Genomic DNA, 14,260 nt, shown 5'->3' on the forward strand with positions numbered 1-14,260 from the left:
TTCTTCAGAGAATAAAGAATCTACTGTCATGGCAAGAACTATTGCTCTCTTAGGGATCAGAGATAATGAAGATCGTCAGAGTTAATACAATACACATGTAACCTCTTAATGTAGTTTAACATTTATTTTCTTACTTTTTACCCTTTAGTGGTATTTTTCATTTTTTAATGCCTTCAAAATTTATTTAAATATATCGGGCCTATTTACAAGAACCGGGCGCATCTCTGGGTTAGAGCAGAGATGCGTCAGTTTCCTTGCACCGGGCAAAGAAACCCTTGCGCCACCATGGAAGTGTCATATTTACAATACGGCGCACCATGGCGCAAGGATTGACAGATGTGTCAGAAATTCTGACGCATCTGTCGGGGCAACAGTCACACATTGCTGGAGTTGTGTCGCATGCATGATGCAACTCCAGCAATGCTTGGGGGAGGCCTGTACTTAATACACTACGTCACTCCTTATCCCTGCTCCAAGCAGGAGCAAGGTTTTGACGCAGTGGCATCCTAGAAGTGGTGCAGTGAAGTCTTGTAGATTTCATTGCGTCACCTCTACGAGGTTTTCCTGCGTGGGAACGCCCACCCTGCGTACATTATACCTGATGCAGGTATAATGTGGCACATGGCTTTAAATTGGCTGCAACCTGGTGCATTGTTTATGCCGCCGATGTGTCACAAAAATGGGCGCAACCGCGGCGCAAAAGTGTCGCAAGGGGCTTGTAAATCTGCCCCTTAATGTTTAGCTTCCCTTTTAGAGTGGCCAAGCCACCTTTTGCAACTGCTGACAATAATGTTCTTTCTCTTCTTCCAACTTGTCAGCTCCATTTCTGACTTTCATTTACTTACACATGCCTTTATTACTTCTTTTTTCGAATGCATCCAGTACATCGTGAAATGTGATTCCTACTTACTAAATTCTTATGGCTATGTAAGTTTTCAATTTCAGTCTAAAATGTAACAGCTATAGTTTGAATACTTCCTTTCATCTCTGCTCAACTTTGCAATCTTTGAGTCCTCTTCTCTATCCCTTTACAAACTAATTTCTGTATTTGGCTCTTTTCTGTATACTTATTTTCGTTATTTTGTGTAAAACGCAAGTCTATCAATACAGCGAAATCGAGTGAAGCAAACATGAAAGAAACTGATCTTCAGATGTAAGTGTGTAAACAATACATTTGAGAATGTCATCCAATCCCATAAATGTTTATCCAGGATAAACACTTTGACAGTATCAGAACTGCGTGCGCCGCTAGCCCTGAAAATAAAATCGGGGTCCCCACTCGCTCTAACTCCTCCTACGATCCTAGAACGAGGCTTAGAGGCCATTTTACCCAGCCCATGCGATCTGATTAACTAGTTGTTTAACTTAGGCCCCCCCCCAGAAAGGGAAACATGAACCAGTGATTAAAAAACGAATCTAGATGCAGACAAGCCTGAAAACTTCAGACCAATTTCTTTGCTTCCTTTCCTCTCGAAGCTGGCAGCGAAACATGTAAATCAACAACTGATGAACTATAGTACGACTGAAAATCTGCTACATGAAATGTCCCCCTCCCCAATTTAGCACAGAATCTGCACTCCTGCTTGCGTCTGAGTCTCTGAGACTCATAGCGGACACAGGCAACACAGCAGCACTGATTATGTTAGACCTGAGCGCAGCCTTCAACACCATGTCGCATGACCTTCTGGTTTAACGGATGTGGTCAGTTGGAGTCACAGGCCTTGCTTTAAAAAGGCTGGCCAGCTTCCTTCAGAACCGCACCTATGAGGTGGTTCAATCGACATGCTCTTTAGGGTGCACAGACATAATATCGACTCCAAAATATCGTTTGGACAGAATATCAAGTCAAAAATATCGTTTGGACAAAATATCGACAGGACAGAATATCGACAGACAAAATATCGTTTTTAAGGTAAGTGAAGTAATATCGACTGTAAATAATATAGAAAGTGAAAATATGTAAGTATATAATATAGATAGTAAAAAAATTCGTTTTTATTTTTAGGGTTCAGGGTCAGTTTTGGGTTTTTGGGTAAAGGGGTATTTTTAGGGTTCAGGGTCAGTTTTCAGTTTTTGGGTAAAGGGGTATTTTTAGGGTTCAGGGTCAGTTTTCAGTTTTTGGGTAAAGGGGTATTTTTAGGGTTCAGGGTCAGTTTTCAGTTTTTGGGTAAAGGGGTATTTTTAGGGTTCAGGGTCAGTTTTCAGTTTTTGGGTAAAGGGGTATTTTTAGGGTTCAGGGTCAGTTTTCAGTTTTTGGGTAAAGGGGTAGTTTTAGGGTTCAGGGTCAGTTTTCAGTTTTTGGGTAAAGGGGTATTTTTAGGGTTCAGGGTCAGTTTTGGGTTTTTGGGTAAAGGGGTATTTTTAGGGTTCAGGGTCAGTTTTCAGTTTTTGGGTAAAGGGGTATTTTTAGGGTTCAGGGTCAGTTTTCAGTTTTTGGGTAAACGGGTATTTTTAGGGTTTAGGGTCAGTTTTCAGTTTTTGGGTAAAGGGGTATTTTTAGGGTTCAGGGTCAGTTTTGGGTTTTTGGGTAAAGTGGTATTTTTAGGGTTCAGGGTCAGTTTTCAGTTTTTGGGTATTATTTTATTATATTTTGTTACTATATATATATGTTTTAATAAATATAAAATAAAAAAATATTTATTTAACTTTCATTAATTATTTAATTATTATAAGTTAATTTAAGTAATTTTAAGTATATTTTAGTAATTAATTATTAATATTAATTTAATTTAACACTGTTTTTAGTAAATACGATATTTTTTACAACTATATTTTGGTAAACGATATTTTTAACTCGATATTTTTGTACTTACCTGTTTGAAGATAGAAAATCGATATTTTGACTGTCGATATTTTGTCAACGATATTTTTGATGGTCGATATTCTGTCCCTCGATATTATTTCAGTGATCCGCTCTTTAGAGGTGGTACACTCCAACAGGGGGTCCCACAGGGCTCCACGGTGTTTCCAACTCTTTTCAACTTGTATATGAGAACCCTAGCTGATGTGATTGAAAGACATGGAGTAAAAATAGCCTCATATGCTGATGACACCTAATTTATCATCACCCTGTCTCAGGACAATGAGACCCCCGCGGCTGCTTTTCGCTCCTGTCTGGTGAGCCTGGCAGACTGGATTGACCAAAGCAGCTTAAGATTGAATGCAGAGAAACCTGAGGTATTAATCGTAGGGAAAAAGCCCTCTATCTGGTCCAACCCCCAAACCAAAAATAAAGAACCTGGGAATATGGTTTGACAATAATTTGAAGTTTGACAACTAGATATCCAAGTTAGTAGGGGAATGCTATGGGATTTTGAAAATACTACGTAAGGTCTTTGACCACCTCCCAGAGGCCAGGAAAACTGTAACTCAAGCTCTCTTGACCTCCAGACTATACGACTGTAATGTTCTCTATATGGGTGTCACTCAAGGTAGACTGAAAATGCTGCAGAGGGTGTAAATTGCTTCAGCTCGGCTGTTCCTGAATATCCCCAGGCGCCCATCTATAGGATCAGCACTCCAAAAACTGCACTGGCTCCTAGTAAAAACAGAGTAGTATTCAAAGCCCTATGCTTTTATGCCACAGAATTGTAAATGGCAAAGGACCACACTACCTTCACACCTTATCGCCCAAATCGATTCCTTAGATCCTCTGAGGCCAGATTAGCGGCAGTGCCAAGAGTGAAAAGAGCCCAGTTAGGATGTGGTAAATAAATAAATAATACCCTATTTTTGACTAAGCATATAGTATAACAGATAGCTCAATAAATAAGAGTCAAGATTCGAGGTAGTAGGAGTTTCTGCAGGTTTATTACAGCATAAGGACAGGATCAGGACAACCTGCATAGGAACAGAGTGACAGGGCCCAGCAGGACAACTGGGGCCCAGCAGCTGCCGGGGCTTGATCTGGGATGAGCGCGCTAACTTTTAATAACAATACATTGACTTATATACATAGCGCAAACACATAGCATTACATTGCAGTAGGCGTAGCAGGGGGTGGAGCAGAAGGCGTGACGTGTAGCAGTCGCGAGAGATAACAGTAAAAGTAGGTGTAACTGGGAGTATACATAGACATGTGATGCAAACGTAACAGAATATGTCATGAATGGGGCGGAAACATTGGAGGGGGCTACCTAAGGAGCCGGGACCTCTAACCTAATGGTGCGCGAAAATTGGCAATGGCGTGTTACTAGGAGAAGCTGGGGGCTATGAACTCTGTGCTAGGAGCAGAGACTAGAGTCTGGAGGGTCGGAGCGACATGTACCTAAACCCTATCTGGTATCTGATGTTTAGGGAACATGTTGATATAAACTAGAAGTCATGAAGGGAAAGGCTAACTTGATTCTAAGGCTGGACCATGCATTATTCTACATGTAGTGCGTGATGAAGAATACTAAATGACCATTAAATACAGTATTTCTCTAACATGGAGACGAGAAGGCTAGACAATGACGGAAACTATTGATGCAGTTCAGTAACTTAGGAATGCAGAGAAGGAGGACTGAACTGATAGCTGGAATCATAACATACTCTTGGCAGACTCAGAGGCAGAGCCAAGCTACACCGGGCACTGCGAGGCAGGAAGTAAGTGAAGGGTCGAGGATACAGGTGGGGGCTGTACCGCTCTTCAGCGAGGCTTTCAGGAGACAGAAGCTGAATCTGATGTCCGGGCCCTTTTGAGGCCTGGAAACGGGGACTTTATTATGGAATAACGTACATACTGAGAAACGTGGCAACATTACTTTACCTAGGCCTAATATTCGTAGTATTCACGAGGACTGGAAAATGACATACCAGAGGTGGACACAACTGTAATTGCGTCATTAATCGGACATGGGGAACAACATATGCATATTGGTCATGCACACATAACATATGATGGATGAGGCGTAGGGACACAGAACATGGCAAAATTTACTTTTCCACATTCCCTCCTTGTCACTACGTTTCCATCAGGAAACATCAATATTCATGATACCGTCTATCATTTCATACAGTACCATTTGCTCGTCTCGAATTGTCCTGGAACGGGACTTAGAACGGGGCTTGGGACTAGGAATACAAGAGGTAGCACACATGCTGCAAATCGCAGGGCCACATTGTATACAGAGGCAGCAGCTAAATATGATCGCTACTGCTATACTTAGAAAGGACAGGACTTTCCATCCCCAGGCGGAAATTATATTCCAGAACCAACCGGACCATGTCCAGGTGCCTGGATCTTGGTGTAACAGATGGGCAATTTTATGGAGTCTGGTTATAGCTGAATAAACAGACGGCGCGTTATTTGGAATGAAAATGCAGCAACTAGATCCGATGACTCTACAGGCCCCGCCCCTATCGGCCAGTATGACGTCAAGGACGAGACGATTTTGCAAAACGACAAATCTCATAGCAGATTGTTCTTCGGTTAGGTTACCTAGAGCAGAGGCAGTCTCATTTACTACAGCTTCAAGGGTTCTTGTTAACCTACGGATCAGTTTACTATTCTGGACAGGTCCTACAAAGAAGAAGAAACCTTTATTGAAATCTGTATACTGTTCTAGAGTAGTTTCAGTATAATCGACAATTGGGGACTCCCTTCTGTGTCTAATGTGTACTAGATGTGTGTTTCTGTGATAATCAGATGGGGCTAGGAAAACAGGTGGCAGTAGGAAAGCAATGTAACAGGTTCCCTCCCAATCGAGGGGCAGACGGACATATGCAGTTTGACCACAAATAAAATAAGAATGACGTGAAGCTTTGAAAACAGATTTCCCACTGTTACTATACTTGATAACAGCAGTACATTCACTATGTCCTACATGTACAGAACCATAATTACGGACACATAATTCGCCTTTGACAGGTAGTACTGAAATAGCAGGTAAGTCTGGAGTAGTATCAGACTGAACATTCAGGACCATGAAATTCGACGAATAATTACCTAAATTATATACTTCGTTTTCTAGATCTAAACCTGTTCTGTGGGGAAGACCTTGCTTGTCTGGAAAACATGTACTGTTAAGAAAAGACATATCTGTTGAGGATGACGTTAACGTGGACCATGCTCCACACGAACCATTATGTGAGAATGGATAAGGAAAGAGTGGCAGAACTCCCTTCGGTGTCTGGAAAGGGGGAAGTCGACCACACACCCAACAATTAGTGGCATTGCTGGTCTGGTGTGAATAATGTAACATACGGATGAAAGAATTGTTGCGCATAGCAAGGCGGTAAGAATATTCGTGAGGAGGCAGATCACTAAACGTGTGCTCTACTGTAGCATTAGCAGACATATTTACATGAGGAACTGGAAAATACAGATAGAACGCATAGCTGGTGCAGGAAATCAAAATGCTGGTGAATAATACGAAACTCAGAAAAACGATACATCGGTTTGCGTTTAGACTGACTCTCTCACTATGGGGGTCTATTTTATACATGTCAGAAACAGTCTAACCGTTTCACCTAGGGGAGGACTTATACAATCAAACTGACTGACTTATTTTACTAGACCTGAGCTTTAACTTATACTCCTGCTGCGGAGTTTTCTCTAACAAGGGAGGGGTTGTAATAATGTCTTGTGCGGGACAGTCCTTAAGAGCAATATTCTGGCAGTCCTTCAAATCCTGGGAAATGTTTTTAGAAACGGATTTCAGTCCTTTAAAAAGTTTAACATGAGACAGGTGGATCCATCCTTTTCTGCCTTCCAACTTGACGGCAGTACGGGTGGTCAAGAGGACCTGACGTGGCTCCTTCCAACGTGGTTCCAGCGGACTTGATCTGTCGAAATTCCGGACCATCACTAGGGAGCCTGGAACGATTTCGTGCGGTGCCACCTCGGTATTGTCTGGAAATGCGGCGGCAACCTGTGAACGACATGAGTTGAGGGCAGACATCAAGGAAGCTAGGTAATCTGTCAGCATATTACATGAAACATCGGTAATACTTCGGGGTCTAGGAGTACCCCACATGTTAGGGGGGCGGCCGAATACGACCTCATACGGGGACAGACCTGATCTGGAATGTGCAACCATGCGCATATAAAATAAAGCGACTGGCAAAGCTACTAGCCAGTCCACACCTTTTTCCTTACAGACTTTTGCAATGCGGATTTTCAGAGTCTGATTATGTCTCTCTACGAGACCGGCTGCTTCAGGATGGCGTACACAATGAAACTTCCACTGGTACCCTAACAAAAGGGAAACGTGCTTCATGAGTTCAGATGAGAATGGCTGACCGTTATCAGAATATACGACTCTAGGGAGTCCGTATCTAGGGAAAAATTCACGAACCAACTGCTTGGCAGTGGTCGCGGCTGTGTAATCTGGGACTGGATATGCTTCTGTCCATCTGGACAAAGCGCATACAACTACAAGGACATACTTGAAACCTCGACATCGCTCCATCTGAATATAATCCATCTGGAGGACCTCAAAAGGGTGGTCAGGGGGCTGGAAACCACCTTGTTCCACCGGGACACTTTTACCTGGATTAAACTGACAACATATCATACAGGTACGGACTTTCTGTTTGGCTGCAGCTCGTAAATGCTTATTGAACCAAATATTCTGGATACTGTCTAACATAGCTTTTTCTCCTAAATGTGCTGGACTATGTGCGGTATTGATAATGACTTGAACCATAGAGTCGGGGAGAAACCATATGGCTCTACCCTTCGTTAACCATCCTTGATCTGTCTGGACCCCTCCTTGTTCAGACCATTTCTTGATTTCATCGGGAGTAGCATGTAACTGGATATCTATGACGTCTTGTGTGGGGTCCTTAACTGTCATGCATGTAATCGGATCTGGAGTATGTGTCATGTTAACTGGAATGTCTGGAGTCTGTGCTGTAAGCTTGGCTGTGCGGTCTGCTAGATCATTACCTTGAGAAATAATGTCAGTAACTTTCGTATGTGCTTTGCATTTCATGATAGCGATGGATGCCGGTAAATGTATGGCATCTAACAGGGCTTGAATAAGGAGACCATGCTGAATCTTGGTTCCATGAGAAGTCATTAAACCTCTCTCCTGCCAGAGCACTCCGAAGTCGTGTACAACTCCGAATGCGTAACGTGAATCTGTGTAAACATTAACTTTCAGGTTCTTGGCGTGTATACAGGCTTGTGTCAGAGCAACTAGCTCTGCTGCTTGAGCGGACAGGGTATCAATACGGTGTGTTTCAATAACTTCAGTGTCAGTAGTCACTGCATACGCGGCGACTAGTTCTCCTGTACTAGTTCTCATACATGAACCATCCACATAAAGTGTCAGGTCAGGATCTGGTAACGGAATGTCTGTCAGGTCTTGTCTTGGCTTTGTCGTAATATTAACTACTTCCACACAGTCATGTGGGTCAGAATTTGAACTAACTGATGGTAACAGTGTAGCAGGATTCAGGACGTTGCAGCGTCTAATTTCTATGTGTGGCTGGAACAGTGTCAATTCATAACCTGTTAAACGTGCAATTGTCAAGTGCTGAGTTTGTGTTCGGTTCAAAAGAACTTCCACGGAATGTGGGACTTGTACTGTCAGGGAATGTCCTAAAACTATGGAATCACTTTGTCTGATAGCTAGTGCTGTGGCTGCAACTGACTTGAGGCACGCAGGCAACGCCTGGGCGACTGGATCTAATGTGCTCGAAAAATAAGCACAGGGCTTGTATTGTCCTGCTTGATCTTGTGTGAGAACAGATAATGCTGTACCTTCGCGTTCAGTAACGAAAAGTGTAAAAGGCTTACTATAGTTCGGTGTAGCTAGAACTGGAGCTTGACATAGGGCTTTCTTTAACTCGTTGAAACTAAGTGTATGTTCAGATGTCCAAGGGAGGACAGTCGACACGGCTGCCTCCTGTGTCGTTAACTGTATCAGTGGCTTGGCTAGAAATGCATACTGGGGAATCCATTGTCTACAATAAGAAGTAAGGCCGATAAAGGCACGTACCTCCTTCTGGGTTCTGGGCTGGGGAAGACTCGCTATTAACTGGATACGGTCTGGTGTCAACTGCCTACCCCTCTTGGACAGCAAGTGTCCTAAGTATACCACTTGCTGGACACAGAATTGAAGCTTCGAAGGTGACACCTTGTGCCCCATCTCGGCTAGGAAATACAAGACTGTAAGTGACGCTCGCTCGCAATCACGTTCAGAACGGGCTGTGATCAGTAGATCATCGACATACTGGAGCAGGGCAGTGTCAGTTGACATATGAATGTTGTCTAGTTGTCTCTTAAGTGCTTGACTGTAAATACTAGGGCTTTCTGTGAAACCTTGAGGAGCGCGTGTGAACATATAGCTCCTTCCATTTAAACAAAATCCGAAAAGAAACTGGCTGTCTGGATGAATTGGAACACTAAAAAATGCATTCTTAAGGTCTATGACAGTGAAAAACATGGCTTCGTAATCAATAGCGGTTAACAGGGAAGAAATATCTGGGACAACTGGGTACTGAGGAATAATACATTTGTTAAGCTCTCGTAAATCAATCACTAATCGATATACTGGGGGTGCATTTGGATCAGTACGTTTCATGACTGGAATGATCGGAGAATTACATACATTGGAGTCAGTTTCTACAACTACTCCTTGAGCCATGAGCTCATCTATAATTTTGGATAAGGCTGCTACAGCCTCAGGTGGCAATCTGTACTGTCTGATTCGGGGTAACACTACACCTGGTTTGAGAGTCACACGATGGGGTGTGATTTGCATGTAACCTACATCAGTTGGACCTTGCGCCCATAAGTGCTGCGGAACATTAGACAATCTTGAATCAAAATCTCGTAATACATAGTGACCCTTAAAGTCACGTAGGAACAGACGTATTCCCTCTGGGGAACAGCAAATAACTGCACCTAATTCTTTCAGTGTCTTAATGCCTAATAGATTTTCTGGACATGACTTAGTAAGTAACAGATCAGTAGTACGGGACAATGGACCTACTTCTAGAGTAACTGGCTTGGATATCTCATTAACTATTGGCTTTCCTGAAAATCCAAGGGAAACATTTCTTGAGCCTGAGAGCGGAGCCCCTGGAACTTCGGCATGACTAATTGTGGTCCTACTTGCCCCTGTATCAATCAAAAACTTTCTGTCTTTCCCTAATACTTGACTGTGAACATAGGGACCTTCTTGATCTACAGGTATCTCGATGAGAGGCAAGCCTACCTCCCTCTCTAGGCTGTTTCATGAATATGGCTGATACTCTGGATACTCGGACTGTGCATACTGGTACATCTGCGATGTAACGTGCTGTGTTGCAGCTATAGGCTGCGGTGCGGGAACTGTCTGTTGTGCATTCTGTGACTGAGGAATCTGTGAAACTTGTTCTTGTCTAGGCGGACGTGGTCTTTCTTTAGTCTTACCAGTAGCTATGTTGTGTTTCAGAACTGCACACTCGTTTATAAAATGACCTGGCTGTTTACAATAATTGCAGTTCCCTTTAACGGGAGCTGCAGGATGACTGGCTTGATTCGGACCCCTCTTCTGACTGTCTTGAGGAACAGATTGTGCAACTAGCACTTTCATTTTCGTGTCTTTCATACGTTTTCTTTCGTGCTCTTGCTCTTCTCTGATTCTATTCTGGTGGTACTGGAGCATCTGGAGCATCTGGGACGGAGTATTTGCTTGCCAGGTGCTTTCGACTTTCAAAACTCGATTTTTTATTTGTGGACTTGAATTCTCGACTAATTTGGTAACGAAAAGGTGAGGGTATGACTCACTACTTGTCTTGAGACCACTATTGATACTGAAACATTTCTCAAATCTAGAATAATAATCACTAATATCTTCATCTTGTTTCTGTTTACAGGCTGAGATTGCATCCCAGTCTTCTTTTCTCGTTGTCAATAATCTGGGTAAAACTTGAATCAATAATTCTGGTAATTCTTTACATTTATCTCCAAGACCGGTACCTGGTACTCGTGCCTTGTCTTCAGCTTCTAGAGCTGTCCAATCGATCTTTTTCTCTCCCACCTCCCATTCTTTTTCCTTTAACTTTTCATACACCCCTGCGGGTAACAGGACCTTTAACATTTTAATGATATCTGGGTAAGTGTATTCTCCCATACGGAGCATGTCTTTTAATTCTCTATGGAACCCTGCTGGATCTTTGTCATGACAGGGAATTAATTTCTTCATTTCAAGAAGTTCCATCTTTGAAATCGGAGTGTATACAAACACTCGTTGCATTTCGCCACCCGCCCCTTGGACTGGGTGGACTTCTCGTAACGGATTCTGTCTGTCTATGTAGAATGGCTTATTTTCTGGGGGTGAGACATGAACAAAATGCGGATTCAGGAACGTTCTATATTTGTGGCGCTGTTCTAGAATGATACTGATTAAATCGGTACCTAGACCTCTCCATCTACACTGGAGTAACTCGTTCAGGACATCGTGTAACGGGCCTGGATCAGAGTGCTGACCCTCATACAGAGTAATGAGGTACTGAATCATATACATACCCACCAGTCGTTGCTCGGCTGGGGGCAGTTTCAGAAACATTTGTGCCACTATTTCGTCTGGAAAAGTGGTAGAATCAGTAATCCATCGGACTGCTGATCGGGCTAGTTCTTGTTCATGCATAGTACTTAATTCGCTATAACCGATTCGTGATTTCAGAATGTGATCGGTAGCTTGAAATACTTGTTCTAGAGAACCTTGTTCTGGTGCTGGATGATGAAAAATATACTTGTGTTCTAGACGTAAATGGCGATCTGGAAATCTGGATTTTCCTACATACGCTATTCTGTCGGAATTCTCGTCTTCCTCTTCAGGATCAGAGATACTTTCTTTCTCGCTTACTTGTGCTGCTTTACGCTGTTCGTGTAACCTTATTATTTCTTTACGAATTTTCTTGTACATACTCTCCATAGCACCGACGGTCTTGTGCTTACCCTCGGCTATATTATCACTCCACCTTGTCAGGATTCTCATTTCGGCGGGATCTTTAGACGGGTAATCTTGTTCTCTTATTAGACAATTGATCAGGAACTTTAATATCATGAGCTGGATCTCGGCTTTCCTTTGAGACATAATCTCGCCAATACTTTCTGGATCATCCCCTGTACGGATGAAACGGTATATTCTGTCTAGATCTTCTTTCATATTCGGTAAGGTGACTAGATACTCGGTCACTCTCCTTACACGTAAGGAATATAAAACCATATTATATTCGCCTGGAACTGGATCATAGACACATTCGTTAAGGGCTTGTCTGATTTCTGTGACAGACTTATTACTTTTAGGAGTACGCTGTGATGCTTGAGCATGTAATTCGAGTGCTGATAAACGCTTGTGTGGCGGCGGGGTTTGAGGAGTAGTTCCTCCTGCGGCCCCTAGACTGGAGTCGTCTACTGAGGCTCTACGTCCTGGCAGAGTGGGAAATGGAACTGTAGGCTGGACCGGGGGTACCGTAACAGGTACTCCGGTGTCTGGAGGAGCGGGAAGTGCCTGATTTGCAGGGACTGGCGGAGCGCGAACAGGATTTGCATATTCTGGGACTGTGTCGTCCAGATAGGACGAAATAAAAATATCAGCTGCGGTCGGTTTGTGACGTAGCTTGGTCGGAACTAATGGTGGCGGGAAATTACTGGATGCCTCCGGGGTCGCTTTTGGCAAGCCCTCGGCAAGAAGAGGATACATACCCTTAATAAGGGCATGCCTCTGTCTGTCTGACTGTTCGGCTTTGACTTGTTCACCTATCTCGATTAATTCTCTTTCTTGGGCTCGTTCTTGGGATTCTCTACTTAACTCTGACTTTCTGACTTCCTTTTCGGTTCTTTTATGAGCTTCTTTACGCCATAACTCGATGGCATCTTTCTGTGACTGTCTGGCTTTCTTTTTCCATAATGCTTCTTCTACTCGCATGATACATTCGGCATCCCATGTACCCGATACGGGCCATCTATACTTTTCTTCTAACTGTTTGGTATACTCTACCCATAAATCTAGATACAGTATGGCGTTTATGCCATGTTTCTGATACATAAAATGACCTGGACTGTCCCTAGGTGGGACAGGAACCGCTTCCTCTAACAGACCCTTTCTAGTTTTTAACTGTCGTAATCTTGAAAAGAGCGGCATTGTAAACTTGAATCGGAACACAATACAATACACGAAGAACAACAACAATTGGGAAAACAATTCAGGCATACCACGACATTGGAAATACATTAAACAATATCATAACATAACAGTTCGAACAGAATATTACCTGAAAATACTGAGAACAGAAATACAAGAATTTTCTCGAGAACGGAACAGACTAGAATTACTGGATGCACTGCTGTAACAGTACGGAACATACCGGTCCCATAAAGGGACGCATCAAGACCCGTATCCACCTAGGTGAACACTTCGTTTGTGAGTCTGGGCACCACCAACCCACGGACCAGGAGTCAATTTAGATTGGTCCTGTCTAGATACTACCCCAGCAATGGTACTCACCGGGCAGCACGGAACGGAAAGCCTCGGACGGGACTGGACTGCTACGACGACGGACTTCGGACTTCGGACTTCAGTTACGGGTGGGCCTCCGGATACCTCGGACCTTGGACTCTCGGCTTGGGCTCTGGTCGGGACTCGCCGCGTTCCTTCACCGTCTCGTTTGGATGCTGGACCGCCTCCTCCGTCTCCTCCGTGGGCCTGAGGGATACTTGGAGCAGAAATATCTGCACGTGGCCGGTATGGTTCCGTCACGGCTGCAGAGGGTCAGGGGGTCGGCGTGGCTTCACCGACGCGTGGGGAAAGGGCAAGTCCCTATTCGGGCGCCATTATGTGGTAAATAAATAAATAATACCCTATTTTTGACTAAGCATATAGTATAACAGATAGCTCAATAAATAAGAGTCAAGATTCGAGGTAGTAGGAGTTTCTGCAGGTTTATTACAGCATAAGGACAGGATCAGGACAACCTGCATAGGAACAGAGTGACAGGGCCCAGCAGGACAACTGGGGCCCAGCAGCTGCCGGGGCTTGATCTGGGATGAGCGCGCTAACTTTTAATAACAATACATTGACTTATATACATAGCGCAAACACATAGCATTACATTGCAGTAGGCGTAGCAGGGGGTGGAGCAGAAGGCGTGACGTGTAGCAGTCGCGAGAGATAACAGTAAAAGTAGGTGTAACTGGGAGTATACATAGACATGTGATGCAAACGTAACAGAATATGTCATGAATGGGGCGGAAACATTGGAGGGGGCTACCTAAGGAGCCGGGACCTCTAACCTAATGGTGCGCGAAAATTGGCAATGGCGTGTTACTAGGAGAAGC

This window comes from Lissotriton helveticus, chromosome 8 (genome assembly GCF_964261635.1).
Source record: "Lissotriton helveticus chromosome 8, aLisHel1.1, whole genome shotgun sequence".
NCBI lineage: Eukaryota > Metazoa > Chordata > Amphibia > Caudata > Salamandridae > Lissotriton > Lissotriton helveticus.